Source organism: Amphiura filiformis, chromosome 13, assembly GCF_039555335.1.
Source record: "Amphiura filiformis chromosome 13, Afil_fr2py, whole genome shotgun sequence".
NCBI classification, from domain to species: domain Eukaryota; kingdom Metazoa; phylum Echinodermata; class Ophiuroidea; order Amphilepidida; family Amphiuridae; genus Amphiura; species Amphiura filiformis.
The window spans coordinates 11,694,890-11,711,833 of NC_092640.1; positions in this window are offsets into that span (position 1 = coordinate 11,694,890).

Consider the following 16,944-nt stretch of genomic DNA (forward strand, 5'->3'; position numbering starts at 1 on the left):
TGATTAAAAACTCTCATGACCAGGTTCCATTCTCAAATACTGAATTCTGCCAGAGCCCCAGTATAAAGCTGTCAATATGGTTCCTCAATGTAAATCCATGCAGCAGCTATTTTATGCCTTTCCAGACCCGTTTTACTGCAATATTCAAATGACGAAAAGATGTGACAAAAAGTAAATATGCCAATTGGCAATTAAACAATTAGCCTAGTTCATGTGGAGTGTCAAACCAGAGCTGAGTCACATACACATCATGCATATCAATGCATATTATGCTCTTATACAATGTTAGTATGCAACGACAATTAGCATATTTTGTTCAAGCTATATACAATTCTAGAAGCTACCAAAGTCATGTATTTAAGATTTTTTTAAATCAGTGACAGCACCAGTATTTTTTTTTGTGGGGTGGCTTAAGAGGAGGGGGTGTAAATTTGGCATTTCTAAACCAAATAATGAGTTTTCTGTGAATGCCCAATGCCCTCCTTGTTGCCACTACAAGAAAATACACATGCTCTCTCAATAATTGCATAACTAAGCATGCTTGTGCATATTTCAAAGCATATTCTATGTGAAGTTTTAAAATGGTCATGACATGTGATATTTTTTTAAGCGTAAAAATAAGCTGATGCAAGCATGTTTGTACTTAAATAATGTGTTTCACATATTCTGTCGGTCGGACATCCGGGCTATCTCTAGTCTCGGGCCCAAACTGCATGTGGCTCACGGTTTGTTGTGAACAACAGAAACCGGCTGTGAAGGAGGCTACATAGCGATGTTGCTGGAGTGGCATTCAATTTCGGAAAAACGACACTTTCGACCATGGAATTTAATTTTAAGTTTGTCAGTATATAAACGGTAAATCAAGTAAGTTTCTTTCACTCTGAAGACTTAGAAACGGTTGTTTGATTCCACTGACTATTTGCGATCGAAATTTACATAACACCAATGACAGAAATCATCAACAAAAATCAAATTAGGGACTTGTTTTCACTCGAACATCATCAACCGGAAGTGACGTGACACGGACCGACAGAATATTTGAAATATGTATGATTCTGAATTCTGTAACCAAATGTGAAGCTATGATTTCGACAGCTCAGTGCCAGAAATGGGTAAGTGCAATAGCTGCCATGTACTAGCTGTCATGTGTAGCTGAGTACAACATACTGTGTGTAAACTGCCAAATGTTCACAGAGCGCCAATTGCACTTACCCACTTCTGGCACTGAGGAGTCGACTTGAAGTTGCAAGTGTCACATACACATAGTGTTAATCTGCTACGCATCAATATAGCCTACAACATTCTGTCACATATGACTGAGAATTTTTCAATAAGTTGTAATTTCACCAAACTAAAATGCAAAATTTTCTTTGATTTCAATGTTGGTGATCGTATATGCTAATGCAAGTATTGCGCACATTTAAATTATAAACTTTTCTTACTATTTTTAATAGAAATTAATAATTTTTTACTTATTCCATCAAAAAACACCCACCTTATATGGTGATATGAAAATTATTGTACAACAAAAAATTAGTTAAGCTATTAGCAGTTAAGTAGATGGAGACAAATTACTCAACTAGATTTTGCCATGAGCTAGTCATATATTAAAATAAGAATGATCATGTGATGGGAGAGTCGTGCATATTCATGTAATCAATCAAAGTATGTAAGTCAAGTGACACTTGCCAATTTTGACATGTTTGCTGGAATTATTAATTTTAATGGAACTATAGCTGTTCTTAATATAATCTTATGTGCGAGTCTTCTTTAGATAGCATCCCAGGAAACCACATGGCATTTTACAGAAAAGGTTTAAATGCTGTGCTGTAATAAAGGGCATAAAACATATTAATAACATTTCAAAAACACTTTTGAAAATGTGATGCAAAATATTCTAACAGAACTGACTGTTGACAAAATATTTTGCAAAAATGTTTGCCCAAAATATTTTACAATAACATTTTAACATATTCATGATATTTTTATCACTTTATTCTTGCTGCTATCTTCAGTAGATAGCATAATGCTGTGATTGTTCTTATTGCTATCTTCAGTAGATAGCATGATAATGTGGTTGTTCTTATTGCTATCTCCAGTCTATCTCCAGTAGATAGCATAATGATGTGGTAATTCATATTGCTATCTTCAGTAGATAGCATAATAATGTGGTTATTTTTGCTGCTATCTTCAGTAGATAGATAGCATAATAATGTGGTTGTTCTTATTGCTATCTTCAGTAGATAGCATAATACTGTGGTTGTTCTTGTTGCTATCTTCAGTAGATAGATAGCATAATACTGTGGTTGTTCTTATTGCTATCTTCAGTAGATAGCATAATAATGTGGTTGTTCTTATTGCTATCTTCAGTAGATAGCATAATACTGTGGTTGTTCTTATTGTTATCTTCAGTAGATAGCATAATACTGTGGTTGATCTTATTGCTATCTTCAGTAGATAGCATAATACTGTGGTTGTTCTTATTGCTATCTTCAGTAGATAGCATAATACTATGGTTGTTCTTATTGCTATCTTCAGTAGATAGCATAATACTGTGGTTGTTCTTATTGCTAGCATCAGTAGATAGCACAATACTATGGTTGTTCTTATTGCTATCTTCAGTAGATAGCATTGGTTGATAGCTCTATCTTCAGGAAATAGCATAAAACTGTGGTTGTACTTATTGATTTCTTCAACAGATAGCAGAATACGGTGGTTGTTGTTATTGTTATCATCAATAGATAACATAATACCATAGTTGTTTTTATTGCTACCTTCAGTAGATAGCATAATACTTTGGTTCTTATTGCTATCTTCAGTAGATATCATAATATTGCAGTTGTTCTCATTGCTATCTTCAGTAGATAGCATAATACCATAGTTGTTCTTATTGCTATCATCAGTAGATAACATAATATTGTGGTTGTTCTTATTGCTATCTTCTGTAGATAGCATAACATGGTACCGTAGTTGTTCTTATTGCTATCTTCAGTAGATAGCATAATACTGCAGTTGTTCTTATTGCTATCATCAGTATATAGCTAATACCATGGTTGTTCTTATTATAAACATCAGTTAGTAGAAAGCACAATATTGTGGTTGTTCCTATTGCTATCTCCTGTAGATAGCATACTATGGTTGTTCTTATTTCTATCTTCAGCAGATAACATAATACTGTGGTTCTTATTGCTATCTTCAGTATATAGCATAATATTGTGGTTGTCCTTATTGCTATCTTCAGTAGATAGCATAATACTGTGGTTGTCCTTATTGCTATTGTCAGTAGATAGCATACTACTGTGGTTGTTCGTGTTGCTATCTTCAGTAGATAGCATATTACTGTGGTAATTCATATTGCTATCTTCAGTAGATAGTATAATAATGTGGTTAATAATGTGGTTATTCTTGCTGCTATCTTCAGTAGATAGCATAATACTGTGATTGTTCTTATTGCTATCTTCAGTAGATAGCATAATACTGTGGTTCTTATTGCTATGTTCTATAGATAGCATAATTATGTGGTTGTTCTTGTTGCTATCTTCAGTAGATAGCATAATTCTGTGGTTGTTCTTCTTACTATCTTCAGTAGATAGTATAATACTGTGGTTGTTCTTGTTGCTATCTTCAGTAGATAGCATAATACTGCGGTTGTTCTTGTTGCTATCTTCAGTAGATAGCATAATACTATGGTTGTTCTTATTGCTATCTTCAGTAGATAGCATAATACTGTGGTTCTTATTGCTATGTTCTATAGATAGCATAATTATGTGGTTGTTCTTGTTGCTATCTTCAGTAGATAGCATAATTCTGTGGTTGTTCATATTACTATCTTCAGTAGATAGTATAATACTGTGGTTGTTCTTGTTGCTATCTTCAGTAGATAGCATAATACTGCGGTTGTTCTTGTTGCTATCTTCAGTAGATAGCATAATACTATGGTTGTTCTTATTGCTATCTTCAGTAGATAGTATAATACTGTGGTTGTTCTTATTGCTATCTTCAGTAGATAGCATAATACTGTGGTTGTTCTTATTGCTATCTTCAGTAGATAGCATAATACTGTGGTTGTTCTTATTATTATCTTCAGTAGATAGCATAATACTGTGGTTGTTCTTGTTGCTATCTTCAGTAGATAGCATAATGTTGTGGATGTTCTTATTGCTATCTTCAGTAGATAACATAATACTGTGGTTGTTGTTGCTATCTTCAGTAGATAGCATAATACTGTGGTTGTTCTTGTTGCTCTATTCAGTAGATAGTATAATACGGTGGTTGTTCTTATTGCTTTCTTCAGTAGATAGCATAATATTGTGGTTGTTCTTGTTGCTATCTTCAGTAGATAGCATAATATTGTGGTTGTTCTTGTTGCTATCTTAAGTAGAGAGCATAATGCTGTGGTTGTTCTTATTATTATCTTCAGTATATAGCATAATACTGTGGTTGTTCTTGTTGCTATCTTCAGTAGATAACATAATAATGTAGTTGTTCTTATTATTATCTTCAGTAGATAGCATAATACTGTTGTTGTTCTTATTGCTATCTTCAGTAGATAGCATAATACTGTGGTTGTTGTTGCTATCTTCAGTAGATAGCATAATACTGTGGTTGTTCTTGTTGCTCTATTCAGTAGATAGTATAATACGGTGGTTGTTCTTATTGCTATCTTCAGTAGATAGCATAATATTGTGGTTGTTCTTGTTGCTATCTTCAGTAGATAGCATAATATTGTGGTTGTTCTTGTTGCTATCTTAAGTAGAGAGCATAATGCTGTGGTTGTTCTTATTATTATCTTCAGTATATAGCATAATACTGTGGTTGTTCTTGTTGCTATCTTCAGTAGATAGCATAATGTTGTGGATGTTCTTATTGCTATCTTCAGTAGATAACATAATAATGTAGTTGTTCTTATTATTATCTTCAGTAGATAGCATAATACTGTTGTTGTTCTTATTGCTATCTTCAGTAGATAGCATAATACTGTGGTTGTTGTTGCTATCTTCAGTAGATAGCATAATACTGTGGTTGTTCTTGTTGCTCTATTCAGTAGATAGTATAATACGGTGGTTGTTCTTATTGCTATCTTCAGTAGATAGCATAATATTGTGGTTGTTCTTGTTGCTATCTTCAGTAGATAGCATAATATTGTGGTTGTTCTTGTGGCTATCTTAAGTAGAGAGCATAATGCTGTGGTTGTTCTTATTATTATCTTCAGTATATAGCATAATACTGTGGTTGTTCTTGTTGCTATCTTCAGTAGATAGCATAATGTTGTGGATGTTCTTATTGCTATCTTCAGTAGATAACATAATAATGTAGTTGTTCTTATTATTATCTTCAGTAGATAGCATAATACTGTTGTTGTTCTTATTGCTATCTTCAGTAGATAGCATAATACTGTGGTTGTTGTTGCTATCTTCAGTAGATAGCATAATACTGTGGTTGTTCTTGTTGCTCTATTCAGTAGATAGTATAATACGGTGGTTGTTCTTATTGCTATCTTCAGTAGATAGCATAATATTGTGGTTGTTCTTGTTGCTATCTTCAGTAGATGGCATAATATTGTGGTTGTTCTTGTTGCTATCTTAAGTAGAGAGCATAATGCTGTGGTTGTTCTTATTATTATCTTCTTCAGTATATAGCATAACACTGTGGTTGTTCTTGTTGCTATCTTCAGTAGATAGCATACTGTTGCGGATGTTCTTATTGGTATCTTCTGTATATGATATTGCTGTGATTGTTTTTAATTGTCTTTATAGTCTGTTTACCTTCCTCTAGTCAGTAATTTAGATATTGTTTTTACTGTATCTCTAAATGTAAGGATGAGAAGTATTTATTTTCAGAAACGAAATGATGCATGGAATTCAACTAGCATAACAATTTTAAAGAAAAATTCACTTTACTGACTAAAGAAAGGTATACAAACTATAGTAGATAGCGTAATGATGTGAATGTTTTATTGCTATCTTCAGTAGATAGCATAATGATATGATTCGTCGTCTGTATTCCATAGTGGCGTATAGTGGGGCGCCGCGAATAAACTTTTCGAGAAAATCGGGTTTGAAGAAATGCCAATTTAAAATCGAGTTGTGTAAATCAGACATTCATTATATTTTGTAAATGATGTGAAATTTCTGTAGTAAACTAAATAGATTTTATGGTTATATATTTTTCAAAAGAAATAAATACATACTATTGCTGGCAAACTGAAAATAAAAAGCACAAAACTATACGTCACTATGGAAAACAAACAAAACGCAATACCCTAACCAAACGTTAACCTTACGCCACCTCGTTAGCCGTGTAATCCCTATGGCGTTACTTTTAAGTCGTTTGTATTCCATAGTGGCGTATAGGTTCGATACGTGTACGCCACTATGACATACAAAGTTTTTCATTTTTGCCGATATTTCTTAATTATAAAATGTGTATACAAAGTGGCGTATGGTTGATACGCCACTATGGAATACAAAAAATGTCACTTTGTAACTATACGCCACATTTAATTAATTAATTACTAATTAATTAGCTAATTATGACTAATGAGACTTAGAAAAAATGAAAGAGAACATCATTAAAAACATTTGTGCCAATTTTCAAAAAAATGACCAAAAATCACTATACGATTGTTCTTTGCTATCTTCAGTAGATTTGAAATGTTTGATTAAATAAGCATGAGTTATAATTACTTAATTGAACCATTTAGGTTAGTTTAGAACATTTGGTTGAGCAGTACAGGTAAAATATCTTATACAGAAAACCTGACTAGCCCTTTAGATTAAATACTCTCTATACTATCCAGTCAAAGAGCAAGCTAGAAGCCCCAATAAAGCGCATTCATGCTATCATCACGTACCTGCATACCTAATTTCTTTATTGATTTAATTAACACTGATAAAAACTTTAAAAACTATACCTTGATACAATTTATCAAATAAAAGTTTGAAGGAAAATAAAGTGTGCCTAAAAGCAGGACACAGGATTCAATCTATCTTACAATCGGCAGAATTTAATTTCCTTTGGATGTAAAGGAATTTCTATAGCACATAAGGTGAACCAACTGATAGCGATCAATTCATCATCGCAAATAAAACTCAAATTCAATTCTAAATGCAAATTTGTCTGCATTTATAAGAACACCCAGTCCGGTCAGCCACGACTTTGAGTCGAGATAAGCTCCCAAAATGAGCCGCTATGAAATTGCTGCGCGGCGAAAAAAGGGTAGTTGCAATATCTGTCGGATAAAGTGTTGTCTTGCCTCACGTTTGCATGTCCCTTTTCTTGGATCCTGTATAATGCTTTGACATCAGTAACCGTGCCGCTCCTTGCGGCTACAAGGCAAAAACTTAATTACTTTTTTAACAGGATTTCTGCCGAGACCAGATTTTCCTTAACACTCTGGGTGTTGAGTGCTTCTGATAAGGATCATATTGGTGAGATGGTCTAGCGCAATTCAATATAAGTACAAACATTCCCAATCACCAGTATGCATCGTTTCAAATCATTGTAGCACAATAAATTTGCTTTAGCACTATTATTGGATGTTGACGAAGGAAGCAGTGTGGAATCTGGGAAATATTTGTGCTAAATTTGTGGCATACCTAAGATATTTCTAAATTTTTAAAAGGCCAAATTTGTCAATTTTTCAGTCTCTATCAAGTAATAAAATATATTTCTATTATTACTAACTACAAACAAAACTTGAGATTGCAAAATGTAAACACTGCATTGCAAAAGAAATTGAAAAACATCATTTTAGCTATAATTCAAAATAATTTTTTTCCAGCAAATGGCTGATAATGTATGCATTCTTATCCTACAGATATGTTCTTCACATAAACATATTTGCTCCTATATTGAAATTTAGAAGTTGGTATTTAGATGTAATTGATCATTAAATGGAAAATATTCTCAAAACTTCCTGGCTTTAATTAATGAGAATTTATGAGAATAGAAATGTAATGTTATATAAGGGGTGGTCTTAAAGTCGTACTAGTGTACTGTAAGTGTGGACATTTTTGCGCTAAATTTATTTTTGCGTATTTTGCGTTACAAGCTGCTACCGTGAAAATAACAACACATGAATATATTCCTTTTGTGTACAGGTCAATGTAAGGAAATTTAGAATCACAATTTAAAAACTAGGGAAACAGTAAAAATTTCTACTGTTACTGTATTTTGTGATGTAATCAGGCAAGATAGACCAGAATATTTTGATACATGACCAAAAAAAAAAAAGTGTTTAATTTCTTTTTATCAGTTCAATGGACCTTTTCATCAGCTGATTAGATATCTTTCGGAAAAAGATGTTGCATGTGGCAAATAAAAATATGCCCCCACCCCCTTACATTTTTCCATGGTTTGACCTCCCCATAAAAATCCTCACAGAAGGAAAAATAAAGCAATAAGTGCCCTGTGCATCTTCCTTTTTAGCCTGCATAACACAGTATTTTGAGCCAAATAGAATAAGATTACAAAATGTGTGAGCTTCACACACACTAGACCTTCAGATGGCCAAATCTACCTTCATTTTGGGCTAAAAAAACCTGAAATTGAACATTTTTTGCACGCTTCATGTGCAAATGCCCCAGTTAAAGCAGAACAAAATATGCTTGTCCCCCATAATTTTAATGCTTCTGCCACTACTGTAGGTTTTAAATGCCAAGTTTAGAATCTACATGACCATGGGCATGTGTGATCTACCAGTAGAAATCAGGCCTCATGATTGTGAGATTGTGGGTTTGAGCCCATCATGACCATACATGTTGTGCTCTTGAGTAAGGTGCTTTAGCTCTATTACCCTCTCTATCCAGGTATATAAATGGGTACTGGCATTCTTCTATGCTGGGATGGTAACAGGCTCGCTGTGGAGGAGGTGTAGCGTAACCCCCACAGCAACATTATGGAGGAGTCTGGCCCAATTGCCAATGAAGAAGAAATGGACACTCTTTTCCTTTATTACCGTAAAAACTCGATAGTTAGCATATGTGCTTACTATCAAGCGCTTTTGAAAAGATTTAATTGTATCATAGTCCGGCGCTTTACCAACTGAGCTAATGGGGTTGAGACATAAATTTGCAGGTTTACTTGTTCATATATAACTATGTGTATCTATGATTTGCTCAAAACCCTTTACACTTTTGTGGATGTGGCTCTTTAAAAGCGCTCGATAGTTAGCACATATGCTAACTATCGATTTTTTACGGTATACTTCTACTTTTTTAGCATCTAATATACACAGAGTAAGCTATAAAGTATATTTTAATTAAAAAAATGTTTCAATTTGATGCTTCACAACATGCTCATAATAATGATCCAATTCAGATCTGCATGCCAAGGTTGTATTCTCAAACCACAAATATATGTAACCTTTCATTTTGTAGCATAAGTGCTTTTCTTCTCATCAAAAACACAAAATTAATTTTGCAGGTAGCCTATATCATACTGCTTTATGGTAATCAATGTGGTTACAGCACTGTTCATACATATGCTCCTCCCTATAGCTCATCATTCATTGGCATTATTTTTAACTGCTTCAATGCAATAAATCAGGCGGCGAGTGGCATGATAGAGCCGGCAACTTGTGAAACCGCCTAGCCGTATGGCATTTTCCATATACTCGGTTAGGTTTGTGGGGTTCATTATCGAACCCCAACGGTTTTAGCATGTAATTATATTATTTATTAACATAGGCCTATTTGTTTGTGATATTTCAAGCGTTTTAAAATTTCAAAATAATCCCATTCAATTACACGGTTGACGATGGAAATTTACTGAATTTAGAGAATGCACGGCGACCACCACCTGCAATAAATGAGGGATAGATGCAGAGGAATAAATTATACGGTAAATTTATATTTCTCTTTAATATTTATGTTCTACGCTTTACATGCTAGCTTGCAGGAAAATGCGATTATTTGAAACTTAATGTTTTATGAAGTGTCATTGTTTGGAATGGGAATTTCTAATTTTGTAAAGATGGTACATAAATATAAATGCTGAAATCATTGAAAAATTATATTTTCTTGCATAAATATCATTATTTTTAACAGAATATCGGTAAAGTATAATTCTTGCTTTTTTTGCTAAACCCTTCAAATTGCATGCAGTGCAGTTTATGATCATTGGGCTATTTCATATGAAATCCATACACCCCCTATGGAAGATATGACCTTAATATCCCACACAGGGGGTGTGAATTTCAAATGGGGTTACCTGTATAGGTTATTCCATTTGAAATCTACACCCCTGTGTGGGATATTCATGTAAGGATTTCAACTGGAACAGCCCAATAAGAGAGAGGGTGGCTTCAAGGGTGTGTGCCTCCAGGAAGGGTGCATGAACTCAAAGATATCTAGAGGGAGAAATGGGGGATGTGATAAAAACGGGGAAACATGAAAATAAAGGGATATGTCCCCTGAGGTGTGTGAGTACCAAGATGCACCATCTTCAATGTGAAATTGAATTTTTAAAACGTACTGTGATCGGTGAACAGCCGTCTGAATTTTTATTGTATAGGTATGTTAGAGCACTATGGATTTTATCAAAATTTATCGGCGAAAAAAGCATAAGTAGACTAAAGCAATCCATACACAATTTTTGGATAGATGTTTTTATATCAAGTTGAATGTTTTAAAGGTATTATGCTGAGTGAAAAGCCTTCTGTGTTTTATTGTAGTAGATAATTGTATATGAGCATAATGACAAAGATTTTCTATCATAATATATCACTATGATCTGGAACATGCTCATCTATCAGGGCACAGTTCTTTATCCTCAATATATTTGTACATGCCTTAAGTATTTTGGGTATAAAAACTCACACTCCACAACTTGAGGTCAAATTTTGGTAACATCACTATGACCTTCAACATTCTCCTTTATCAGGACACAGTTCTTTAACCCCAATATATTTCCACATTCATATAATGACCTTTGGTATTTTAGGTATAAAACTCATCCCCACAGCTTGAGGTCAAATTTTAAGGTATTCTGATTAAATAGGGGGTTATTGAACTCTGCAACTGCAAATGGGATAATTTTATCTCAAAGGAAAAAAAACCAGGTTTATCATCCTGTGTAAATTTCTAGATAGGCATTTTTATATTAACTTGAACGTTTCAAAGGCATTGCGATGGGTGAACAGCCTGCTGCGTTTTTATTTTAGATGGTTGTGTATAAGCACGAGAGACATAGATTGAATACTGCTACTGATTTAAAGAGAAGAACCTGTAGCCTCAAGTATACAAGAAGAGTTCTTGATCATGACATTTCTGCATCAAGAACACATTCTGCATCAAAATTGTATTCCTTCAAGTTAATATTGTGATGGCTGGGGAATGGTTTATGTACAGTGTACGCACCACAGGCAGTAGAGGTGCCACAGGGGGCATGAGGGGAGGCAAACTCCCCAGTCAGAAATCTTGACCCCCCGCGATAAAACCCAAAATTATGAAAAATTACACTTTTTGTGGCAATTTTACACAAAATTTGTTGATTTTTGACCCCCCCTCCCCCGTGCTACAACTGACCACAGGAGAAATGGACCTTTTGCCTCCTAGTTCCCAACTCCAATCAGGTCATGTAAAAATATACTTAATGGAAGGGGTTGATATGCATTTCAAATCTTTTACTATGTTGTTATTTTTTTTCTGTCTTGTACTTCCCTGCAGCTTATTTTCTGTCCACAAAACAGTCAAAACTCAGAGACTCTATGAAGAACAGTGGTGTAGCTAGGAGTTGTGGCACCCAGGGTAGGATACAGAATGGTTTCCCCCTAAATTTTCCACACAAAATTAGCACAAGTACTACTAATTCAATTTCATAATCAAGTTGGATTTTGGTCTTTAAACAGTCTTTCAAATGACTACTTATGTTGAAATGCATGACAAATGTGCAAAAAATTTGACTTTCCACAAACTCGATCGGGGGGGGGGCAGGGGGCAACATGCCCCCAGGCGCCACCCTTAGGGGCGCCAAATTGACCAATACAGCATCGATTCTGCGCCCCTCCAAGTGATGAAATCAGAGTCTTTTTCCATGAAGTCATTATTCATTCTGTGAAAGCTATCATCGAAATATTTAAGATATCATAAATAAAATCATAAACCACATTAAATTTTCAACTTCTCATCAGCTTTGAGACAAATTATTTTAATTATTTGGTATTTAATACACACTTTCCTCTATTTGTTTTAATCTAATTACTGTTTGTTCATAATTTTTTTCTTACATCTCAAAATGAATAAAACAAATTCAAGCTTCAAGCAAGACTACAAATCTCTACAAATTTCTTTTACAAATTCAATTTAACCTTTCATTTAAAAAAAAAAGTGCACATAAAATCTCTCCTTAATCGATTTTCCCTCCTCACCCAATATTTTCATAAGAAATTAGATTGTCCTATTTTCCCACACACATTCTAATCGGAGTAAAGGATTGTCCCGCTTTACCAGCCTTCTGTTCTCTTGGTTTTTCTGTTGATTTTCTTGGCAGGTAACTAGGCCCTGGTAATAGTCCAAGTCCATGTTGTTGTTTAGCACTGAATGGCTTACACAAGCTGGAGAGTTGGCAGTTTCTTTATTTAATACAGAAAAACAGACTAGCCTTAAGCTGGGCTCTAGGATATACATTTTAATAAGCAGTCCTTGTTCTGTTTTTTTGCTACCCGTTCAAGAGCTTGAAGTCACCGGGGTGTTAATTTCAGGGTTGCTAAACTAGGGAATTGATAGCCCAATTGGGCGACATTTGAGGAATTTACCGACAACTTTTGATCATTTCCTGACCCATAGAATCCAAAGCAAATTTGGGTGACTTTTTGACATTGGCGCCCATGACTTTCAGTAGTTTCATGTCCCATGGAAATTAGTTAAAAGAAAAATTGGGAGACTATTCGATGATTTGAATCACACTTTGGGCTGAAAATTTCTGGCAACCCTGGTTGATTTCGCTAGTGAAACTGTATGGCTGAAAGAAAGGTAGATTTTTGTGTGTGATATGCTATCTTTTGTATGGTTGTTTGTGTTTGAAATTAAGTATCGAGTTTATAGTTTAAATTTGTTAATTAATGAAGTGATGGAAGATCACGTAATACTATTTAGAAGCTAACTATAATGTCATTTTGTTGATTTCTTCATCAGGGATATGGGAAAACAAGTCTCTGATATGATGATCAATAACCGGTTATATATTAGTAAGAAAGTATATCATAAAAATGATCAAAGACTAAGTCTGTTTATCCTCATAAGTATTTCCCATGTATATTTCATTAAAAATAATGTCATAAAATGTAATCTCCTTACTTTTCCATTTGTGACTATTTTAACCAGTGATTTTCAAGTAACATATTATGCATGGAGAGTTCAATAACATAAGCTTGAACATTTACTTCAGTGAAAAAATCATTTATTTGCATCCTGGCTTGGAACTTGCTTGCTCGTGGCAGAGTACGGAGAGGAAAAGGGTTCAATAAAATGATAAAGAAATGAATAAAACATCCAACGTCATCAAAATTGGCTCACTGCTGTATTATGCAATATTATGCTGCACATCATCGTCATTGCCTCGGGTCAAAGGTCAAACACCATAATATGGTAAAGGTCGCTTAAAGGTCACAATAGATAGCCCGAATACATTTTTGAAGACTGGCAAACACATGGGGAGTACTGGCTTCAATGAACAATTAAAATGAGACTGAAATGTTATAACACATTTTATTTTTACAAACCTGTAATTTTCACAAAATATCACATAAGCCATATTTTTTAATTTATTGAAATTTTCAAACTAAAATCATTTAATTATTTGACTTATAATACACTATACTGTAAAGACTATCAAAGGACTACCAATATATGATAATTTATAGAAATAAAAGCTTTGCGAAATTAACTGGTGCGAAATTTAGCCTATTTTTCCATTCGGGTAGTAATTTGATGAGTATGGAATGCTAGTTTGACTGATTGGCCTTTTAGCTCTGCCCTGCCTTAGCAATAGGCTAGTAATTACGTTGGTTGTGTCTCAATATAACGTTACACACCCCTGCCTGTTTGTTTCCTACCTACCTACCCAGCAAGCGCTTGTTCGCTCGCGCATGGTACTGTAAAGCGGACTTTTTTGCGCGATTAATTTTTCACGCTTTGCCGATTTTGAACTATTTCAGTTGTTTTTCATTTTTCAGTTCAAAATTATATTTTCTTCAATCCTGACATTGACATATACACAAAAGGAATATATTCGCAGATTTTTATTTTCACGGTAGCAGCTTGGAATGTGAAAAGCACAAAAATAAATGTAGAGTGAAAATTTCCCCGCTATACCGTAATACTGACTCTTGGATGTGACATGGTGAGAAAATGAAAGGCGGGATGGTGATGATGCTGATGATGAGTTGGCTACTTATTGCTTCACTGACCTCATTCTTTAATCATATGTGTGTAAGACTAAAAGGGAGATAAGACGATGAATTATGAAATGTCATCATACTTGTAAATGTCTGATTATTATTACGTTACATCTGATGAATTACTTTACTTTGACACTGAAGAATAGTCCGTGTTAGATTAGAATGAGATAATACATTGGGAAAGTTAAAGGCCTATTCAGTGATTCCAGCGAAAGTGTAAAAAGAATGTGTATAAATTGCTTGAAATTGAATCAAATTATCATATTTTTAAATGAAACATTTGGCAAAACGATGAGAAAATAGCAGTACTGACAAAGTTGAAGCCTAATTCAAATACATGTTCATGTAAAATGTCCTATTTTGTCAAGGCTTTCAGCTAACTACTAACAGGCTGTGTTAGCACGTCTATGCTACTTAATAAAGGTGAAAGCCACAATTTTGATAATGTTGATGATTTTCAGAATGAGTAAATCACTGAACAGACCTTTAAGACACCCCTGATATTTTTTCTTATATTATATTTTTCCAAGTTCTTTAATTTGATGACATTTTAGATGAAAATATTTAAATGAGAAGAATACAATTTGTGAGAATTAGGAGATGAACAGAATAAATAATGAAAAGTAACTAATGGGCAGTGGCGTAACTAGGGGGGCAGGGGGGCAACATGCCCCGGGCGCCACCCTTAGGGGGGCGCCAAATTGACCAATTCACCATCGATTCTGCGCCCCTCCAAGCGATGAAAGTCAAAATCAATTGAAAGAACATTTTAAGACCGATATTCAACTTCTAGTAACCAAAATTAATTAGTGGTAGGCCTTATTTGTCCAAAATTTGTCCGCAATTGTTTCAAAAATTGGGGGGGGGGGGTAGGGGCGCCAATATTGTTTCTTGCCCCGGGCGCTACCAAACCTAGTTATGCCACTGCTAATGGGCTATTCCAGTTGAAATCCACACTACCTCTGTGGAAGGTTTTGATAATATCTTCCACATGGGGAGTATGTTTTTCAAATATAATTGGTCAGAGTTAATCATTTTGAAACCCATACTCCCCCTGTATTGTGGCTTTACCTATATCTTCCACAGCTGGTGTAAGTATTTCAAATGAAACTTACCCAATTGTATATTCTATTCAAAATTGATACTCCCTCTGTGGCAGACTTAAGCTAAATCTTCCACAGGGGTAGTGTGGAATTTAAATGGAATAGCCCAATATGCTTGATATATTGTCTATTAATCTTGAAATTTATTCTTTTATTAACACAGCTTTTACATTTTAATTATTTTTTCTTCAAATTATGAAAAATGGCTGTCAATGTTGGACCACAAAAATTCATGAAAATTTGGTTAATAGTCATGATTGTATTCCTGATATTCTTTGGAAATATGAGGTTTCCTTATGAAAAATAATAATTGAAGAATTATTAAAAAGAAATGTGTATTGGAGCAAATGTAATGTGATGACTTATTTAGAACCATACCACTCACTCATCCATTTTTGTTCTGTTATACCTTTATTCTTATACCATTTCCATTAAAATATTTTCCTATTATAAAATTAATAAGTAAAATAACCCATTAAAAATACAAAATCATCAGAATTTGATCAATCAAGTATGCATCTGGAGCGGAACATGATGAAAATAATTAGTAGGAATAAAATTAATTTATCTAAATGTCAGGAGTATTTTTTTGCACTTTGCCAATTTTAACTAATTTTCTTGTTTTTAATTTTTATTGTACATAGACTATACATACATACATAAAAGGGCACATTTGTTCATTTTAATTTCTGCGGTAGCTGTGTTTTAAGCGAAAAGCGTGGAAAAGAAGGTTTCACAAAAATATCCAGCTTTATACTAGCAGACACTATCCTGTGGTACATGGTACAGAAGCATTAGGATGAATATATTGACCAAATTTGTGAAGAAAATAATCAAATAAAGTGACCTCAATTCTGGAAAAGAAGAAGTGCAGCGTAAAATCAGAGGCAGAAATAAATTTTAATTTATTTAAAAATCTTGTTGAATACTAAAACAGAGCGGGCAAGATGAGATTTTTGTTCAAGACTCTTAATTATACAGCTAAGGTGTGTGTTTTCACGATATATTTTGGATCAGTTTTCTTGCTCAGCTTGGGCTAGTTTAGCTTTTTATGAAGACATTGGCCCTGTGACTAAGTAAATACCCCTCTTTTATTTTTTGACACGTCACCTTAGCCAGAATAATGTTTTAGACAATATTAAAGATCTATTAGGCAAAAAAAAAAAAAAAATGTCTCAAAGCTCGCGTGCGCATTTGTAAAATCGCAGAAAAAAAAAAAAAAAGAAATGCAGATTTTTTTTATTTCAAAATTCGCAAAATTCAAATTTTTTCTCAAAATACCATAAAAATACCAAGTCGGGAATTTAAAAAAATGCATTTTGAATTTCTTTTCAAACCACTTGTGAGCTTTGAGACAAACCTTTTTTGGGGGGCCTTAGCGGTTTAATTTGTGACAAAACTATTCTCATTCAATCAGAATTGTTCACATGCATGATTAAT